The sequence below is a fragment of the Trachypithecus francoisi genome, unplaced genomic scaffold (genome assembly GCF_009764315.1).
Source record: "Trachypithecus francoisi isolate TF-2019V2 unplaced genomic scaffold, Tfra_2.0 Lachesis_group12, whole genome shotgun sequence".
NCBI classification, from domain to species: domain Eukaryota; kingdom Metazoa; phylum Chordata; class Mammalia; order Primates; family Cercopithecidae; genus Trachypithecus; species Trachypithecus francoisi.
In genome coordinates, this window is record NW_022681457.1 from 80,971,904 (window position 1) to 80,979,546 (window position 7,643).

At 52.8% G+C, this 7,643-nt stretch overlaps 1 protein-coding gene across 1 annotated transcript in view; it reads right to left on the minus strand.

Annotated features, from left to right (window-relative positions):
- The window catches only part of PTPRF (protein tyrosine phosphatase receptor type F), a 99,253-nt gene extending 92,911 nt beyond the window's left edge, over positions 1-6,342 (minus strand). Inside the window, 2 exon segments of the mRNA XM_033226745.1 lie at positions 2,735-2,834; positions 6,194-6,342. The gene's annotated coding sequence lies outside the window, so the exon portion shown is untranslated.
- Between the last annotated feature and the right edge of the window lie 1,301 nt (positions 6,343-7,643).

The window sequence follows — 7,643 nt, forward strand, 5'->3', positions numbered from 1 at the left end:
TCCGCGCTAGAAGGGGGGACGAGGCGGGACTGATGAGGGGGAGCAAGAGCGCAAACGGGAAACTTTGCGCTGGGCGGGGGAAGGGGGGGCGGGCTGCGGCTAAGGTGCGGCGGAGAGGGAGGGAGGCAGCGAGGGGCGGCGAGGAGCGAGCCAGCCGGCAGCGCTGGGGGCGCGTCTGCCGCGGGGTGAGCGGGGAGGAGCCGCCAGGCTGGGGCGTGGGGGGGGCTTCGCCGAGGCTGCGGGCGCGGCAGGTGGGGGCGCGGCCCGGCCTCAGCGGCGCCCTCGTCCCCCCGGGACCGCCCCCAGCTCCGCCGGGTGGACTAGCGGGGAGGGCAAGGAGAACGGGGAAGGGACGGGCGCGGAGGGGCTGGCGGGGGGCCCGGGGGTCACTCACCGCCTATCCAGGGGCCGTCGGTCCGCATGTCCCCCCGCAAGCCGCTGGGGCCGCTGCTCCCACTCCTCTGCCGCCGCCGCCTCCACCTGGTCCCGCTCCCGCCACCGCCACCCGAGCTGGAGCCGGAGCCGGAGCCCGAGCCGGAGCCGGAGCTGGAGCCGCCGCCTCTGCCGCCGCCACCGCTCCCGCCGCTCCCGCGCCAGCTCCAGCCGCGCGCTCCCCTCTCGCTCGCGCCCGCGCCCCTGCCCCTGCCGTGCGCGCCCCCGGCGCCGCCCCTCCCCTCGTGCACTCTCGCTCGTAGAGCCGCGGAGCCGCGGAGGCCCAGAGAGGCCACAACTCAACGCCAAGTCGAAACTGACCGGGACCTCAATATTGATCCCGAAGCCCAATAATGAACACGGACAGACCAAACTCTGATACTACATCCAGACCCTTCTAGTGGCTCCCAGTCCTAGCATGAACCTAATACCACTCTAGGACCCCATTTCCTCCCCATACAGATCTGAACCTGATACTGAGCCCACACTTTGCCCTAAACCCAATATTGAGTCCAAAGCCCTTAATCTGCCCCCAAATTAACACAAGTAGGAATTTTGTTCTGAACCTCTGTACTGATCCCAAATACCAATTCTGACTCTAAACCTCTTTATTACTTCTACCTGCCCTAACCTTGATAGTGACGCTGGCACCAACTCTGGACCTTAAATGGACCCCTGTGCTAATGCTAAGCCCCCATTCCCTAAATGAACCCTAAAGTCCAAAAGCTACCTTGCTATGGACCGCAATTCTCTCTCTTCTGAACCCCAAGCTTTACATAAAACTCCAGTACTGCTCTCCCATTCCCAGATCAACACCAATGCACTCTGAATTGGGATTCTCAATTCCAGAGTTGGGATTGAGTCACCAGAAAAGGACCCCCAAACACAGATACTGACCTGAAACCCCACCCAACCTTGAGACCATTTAGGACCCTAAACCAACCCAGCTTTAATAATAATCTTGGAACCCAAGATGAGACTGGCTTTGCAGAAACCCCACACAAAGCCCCTTCATCCTCATGCTCACCCTCCACTTCTCTGACCTAGTGTCAACCCCAAACAGAGGCTGGCTAATACCCCAATATTATACCAATTCCAACTGTGAACCTTACATTGGCCTCGGAATTAAAGACGTGATAATGCCCTCCAAGTCAAATTTAAATCTCAGTATTGAGTTTCTGACTTCTCATATCAAACTCAGATGATGACCCTAGAAATGTCTGGGTGAAACCAATAACCTACCTGAAGATTTATTCCAAGACCTACTGATCAGAGGGATTTGATGAGCTTCAACCCAAGAGCCCCTGCCTCCAGACCCCGCCCCCATGCAATCCATGCTACAACCACTCAAGAGTCAGCCAAAGCCACACCAGCTCTTTCCTATCTACCGCCCCGCCCCCCCCACCCCCCCTCCCCCATTCTCTGCCACTGCTTGCTAGGCTTCACCATGAAGGATGGGGGAACCTACCCCCACTGCCCTGGGTCAGGTAACTGAGCAGAGGAGGAGATGACATTTCTCCTCTGTGGGGTTTCTTCTGCGGGGTGTTTCTGGTATAACACCTGAGTTTGGAGTCAGGTGAGAAATAAAATTTGGACATTGTTGAGGTGCCTGGATTCAGAGATCACGTGGTAATGTGCAGGGCAAGGTTGCTGTGATGTTCAGGGATCTGGGCTGAGGGATCAGGTTCTGTTAACCACCTGATTCACTGCCTGTTTTTGTCCTGAACTTGAATTCACAAACAGTGCGTGTGCGCCCCCTGGTGTGTGAGGAGGGGATGGGACTGGCTCTGGTGATTCTGGACAGTTTGGTTTGGATGACAAACGGATCAAAAATGAATATTTCCAATGTGTGGTTTTTCACAATTGGTAATTTTGGTGCACCATAGGGGAAGTATTGCAAATTTTATGCATCTTTAAGCATTTTTGCCTTTTTTTCCAGAACTTTGAGGATTTAGAGTTTCCCTGTCGGCCCCCAAATTTTAAAAGTATACTTTTCAGCCAATTATGCCTGCCCATTGCTGAGTTATTATAACAGTTCTTTTCCTTGGCTTCATTGGCCCACCCTCTCCTCACTGGCTCCTCTCTCCGATTCCTTTACCACCTCCTCTTCTGCTCTTCTGGGACTCTGTCCTAGGCCTCCTCTTTTCTCTTGCTCTGCCCCTTTTCCCTGGACCATCTTGACCACTACCAACCATATGCTGATGACTTCTAAGTCTCTATCTCCAGTCTGGGCCGCTCCTGTGAGCTCCAGATCCATATAATTAAGAGCCTCCTCTGTCCTGCCCACCCCAGATCTGCTTACCTTCAATACTCCCCATCTCAGGCAGTGTCATCTTCAGTCACTTAGTCACTGACATGCAGAGACCTTCCCTCCTGCATCACTGTCCAATCAGTCATCAGTCCTGCAAATTTTGAAAAATAGAGACTAGAGACCATATGGCTTCACGAGGGACACATGCAGAGAGTTTCTGGCTTTTGGGTTTCAGTCCACACACACACAAAGCCAAACTGGTCCTAACTTCTCTTGCATGCAGTTATAATATAATGCCCCTTAAGACTTGTTCTACTGGCCAGGCACAGTGGCTAACCTCTATAATCCCAGCACTTTGTGGGGCTGAGGCAGGCAGATCACCTGAGGTCAGGGGTTCGAGATCAGCCTGGCCAACATGGTGAAACCCCATCCCTACTAAAAGAAAAAAAAAATACAAAAAGTAGCCAGGTGTGGTGTTGTGCACCTGTAATTCCAGCTACTTGGGAGGCTAAGACAAGAGAATTGCTTGAACCAGCCTGGGCCACAGAGTGAGACTCAGTTAAAAAAAAAAAAAAAAAAAAAAGACTTGCTCTACCTTTAGTGTGTTTTGGCACCTTAAAGCCAACTGTATCTGTTTGGAACCATTGTTTCCTCCAGGAAGTCATCCTGGCTGTCACCACTGTTTGCATCTGTGTCTGTCTCCCCGATCTATGGACAGCAGGTTCCTTGCAGGCAGGAGAAATGAGTCTACCTTGTCCCCTGTCATATCCCAGTGGCCAGCACAGGGTCCTGACACACAAATAGATACATATTTGTTAAAGGAATGAAGATTGACTTTCCTATCCGTGCTCAAGGAACCATCAGACATAAATGACTAAATGAGGAAACAGCTCCATGACCAAGTCTTAGCGCTCATCCAGCCCCAGTCTTCTGTAGCCCTGGCATGCACTAGAAGAGGGGCTCGTGGTGTTCGCTAGCCTGTGTGCCTGCTAACCTGGGCCTTGGTAGTCCTGAAGCTCTGGCAGCGCTGTTCCCTCTGCCCCGCATTGCCAGGGCTACTGAGCACAGTATTGGAAGGTAGGTGAGCTGGGACCCCTGGTTTCCTGTGGTTGAATAGCAGATGTGCTCACTGTTCTACCAACCAGGCTCTTGCTCCAAACCCCACAGGGACACAGGGGTCTCAGAATCCTAACCCATTGGCATCTGCCCTCTCATTCACCCACATGTGGCAAAGTGTTTGCTGAGGCAGGGCAAGAGAATGCCTGTAAGCAGCCTGCCCAGATCTCTGCATGTACGCCATCTGGAACTAGATACAAACCCAAGGTAATGAAACTAGAGGCCTAGGTGCCGAAGCCACATGGATGAGAAGATCAGGTGGCCGGGCCTGGGAGAGCGTGATAGCTGCTGAAGGAGAAGAGCCAAGGCTCTGTCCAGTTTGCCAAACTGTGAGCACGGGGTCCATGTGGGGCTACCCTGCTGCCCTGCTCCTGGGCCTTGGGGGGAGGGATGTCCTTGTGCTCATCTGTGAAGGCCGAGTAGCACCACGTGGTCGTTGTGTGTCTGCTGTGTTCCAGCCCCAGGGTGCAGAGTGAGGAGAGAGCCAGATGTCAGCTCCCACTCACTGCTCACCCTTTGTCCAGGTCCTGGGCCCACTGGACACTCTCTGCAAACTCATGACGTAAATATACCTCTTAGTCATCCCTTAGTTGGTCTAAACCAAATTAAATTCAGCTTGAGTCTCTACCCACCAGATCAGCAAGATTTCCCTATCACTCATGGCTGCCCTTCACCTCCCTCTGATCATCCATGAACTCCAGGGGTTTGCACAGTCCCAGAGATGGTCAGTCCATGCTCCACAGCCTTGCAGAGAAAGGTGGAAGGAATTTGCAGGCTGCTGCTGCTGTTGCAGACATCAGTGTTGACTGTCACAGGGCTTCCGCTATTTTTTGCCCATCTTCAGGGCCTTACTTGTCTGACCTGGTCCTTGGGAAGATAACCCTCTACTCCCTCCATCCCAGCTCTTTCAAGAGGACCTTTCCCACAGGTCCCCACAGTTGCAGCCCTTAGTCCTTGGCATTTCGAATCACATGCAGCCACTTTCTTGTGGGGGCAGGTCAGGGGGGATAGAGAATGCCTGTCCCCCTTCCCCTCTCCTCCATGCCAAAGCATCAATTCCCCAAGACACAGTGGTGTTCTCCCTCTTAGCTCAGGCACGAGAACTACAAAATGCCTGTTTACTTTCTCAGGTATGAGATGGGAGAAAAAAGGCCCAGGACTTAGAACACAAAAGCCTGATTAATGCTTTTTTAATTAAAAAAACAATTTTTTTTTTTTTTTGTAGGGACAAAATCTCATCATGTTGCCCAGGCTGATCTCGAACTCCTGGGCTCAGGAGATCCTCCAGCCTCGGCCTCCCGAAGCACTGGGATTACAGCAGGCATGAGCTACAGTGCCTGGCCCTGGCTAATGCCTTTCATGTCTTCCAGCTGAGTCACTATGGGCAGGGAGAAAAGATACAGGAGTTAATTTCTCAATGAACACTCTGCTCATGTTTCCCAGAGAAAACAGAAGCTACCACTGGAGGACTTCCCCATCTCCCACTACCAAATCCTCAAACCCACACACCTCTCCTCCTTCCGCTGTGTCTCCCCTATGCTCAGGGTGCACCAGCGCCTCCAGGCTTTGCTCTCTATTCCCCGTCCACTGCACCCTCCTCACTACAGCATATTCCCATCTGCCCATGCGCATGTCTCTCCCATCCTAAAAAAAATTCCCTCCCTTGGCCCCACACGCCTCTCCAGAGTGGGAGAGACTCGAGTGCCTCTCTGTTCTCCTTCCCCACAAACCCAAGAGCCATTTCTATAAGACGCCTCTATTCCTCCATCTCCTGCTCGCTCCCCAGCCCACCACAACCCTGCTTTCTGGCTTTCACTGATGTTGCTCTTTTTTTTTTTTTTTGAGACCGAGTCTTGCTCTGTCGCCCAGGCTGGAGTGCAGTGGCACCATCTCAGCTCACTGCAACCTCCGCCTCCTGGGTTCAAGAGATTCTCCTGCCTCACCCTCCCACCCTTACAGGTGCCTGCCACCACACCCAGCTAATTTTTGTCTTTTTAGTAGAGACGGGGTTTCACCATGTTGGCCAGGAGTTGATCTCGAACTCCTGACCTCAAGTGATCTGCCTGCCCCGGCCTCCCAACGTGCTGGGATTATAGGCGTGAGCCACCATGCCTGGCCTGATGTTGCTCTTGACATAATGACTCTTCCCCTCCATTTTGCCAAAGCTAATGGCTGGGCCTCTGTTTCCAGCTTAGTGGACTCCTCAGGGGCCTTTGCTACTTCCTGCCATCAGCCTGGGTTCCTTCAGTGCCGGTGCAGACAGACAGCTCCTGGACCTCCCGTCACAGTGGCCGACCCCTGAAGGCTGCCCAGCCCACTCTTTCTAAGTATCCCACGCTGGGTCCTGTCCTCTTCCAAAACTGCTCCTCTCCTGCTCCCACTTGCTCCCTCTACCTCGCGATCACGGCTCCGTCTCATCGGATCTCTCTGCTGTTGACCTCGTGTTCTCCTAGAGAGCTCTCCTCAGCTCTCTCCTTTTCACTTTTCTCCTGGTCCAACTTAGATGCCAAGGTCCAACATTTTAATAACATTCTTGTCAATACCCCAAGCCTCTTCGCCTCTCTGCCTTTTTATCACATTTGTCTGGCAAAAAAGCCAGCTCCAAGTGAGCCCTCCTGTCTGCCATCACAGGGCGGTGCTCGAGCAACAACATGACTCCACAGGTCAGACGGATATTCCCTTAAAGCGGGGCCACTGACTGCATAGGGGCCCTCCACGTGGTTCTTCAGTCAGCTTGGAACCCCACTGTCCGTAATGGTTATTTCCAGCCCTCCCCATTCTCTTTACACCTTCAGCCAGCCCGTTTTGCCCTTGCTGTCAGGTGGGACCTTGCCACCTCTTTATAGAGAGGATTAAAGCCATCACAGAATTTCCCCAGCTCTCGACAAGCACATTCACACACCTCCCCACATCTGCCCTCTCTCCTGCTGCCTTAAAGGAAGCACTCTCTTCCTCTCTCAGGCCAGTGTCTCTGCCAATCCTAGATTCCCTACCCTCTCCTGCTTCTCAGGCCCCTCATCTATCCATTGTCCCCTCCTTCCCTGAGCACCAACCCCAACCTTCAACTGGAGCCATCTATAAACCTACTCCCTGCATGCTTACTTTCTCCTCCCTTTCTCTATCCACTTTATTTATTTATTTTATTTTTTGTAGAGGTGGGGTCTCGCTATATTGCCCAGGCTGGTCTCAAACTCCAGGCTTCTAATAATGCTTTCACCTTGGCCTCCCAAAGTGCTGGGATTACACATGTGAACCACAGCACATGGCCTTTTCTTTCTTTTTTTCTTTCTTTTAAAATTTCAAAAAGCTTTTGGAGTACAAGTGGTTTTTAATTATATGGACTAATTATACAGTGGTGAATTCTGAGATTTGGGTGCATCAGTCATCTGAGTATTGAGCATTGTACCCAATATGTATCCCTCACCACCCCCATCCTCCCCGTTCTGAGCCTCTAAAGTCCACTATACCACTCTGTATGCCTTTGCATACTCACAGCTTAGCTCCTGCTTGTAAGTGAGGATGTATAGTATTTGGTTTTCCATTCCTGAGTTCCCGGCCTCTCCTCCCTCCCTCCCTCCCTCCCTTCCTTCCTTCCTTTGTCTCACTTTGTCACCCAGGCTGGAGTTCAGTGGTGCGATCTCGGCTCACTGCAACCTCCACCTCCCGAGTTCAGGTGATTCTTGTGCCTCAGCCTCCCGACTAGCTGGGACCACAGGTGCATGCCACCATGCCTGGCTAATTTTTTTTGCATTTTTTTTTTTGGTAGTAGATTTAGGGGATTCGCCATGTTGGCCAGGCTGGCCTTGAACTCCTGGCCTCAAGTGATCTGCCCACCTTGGCCTTC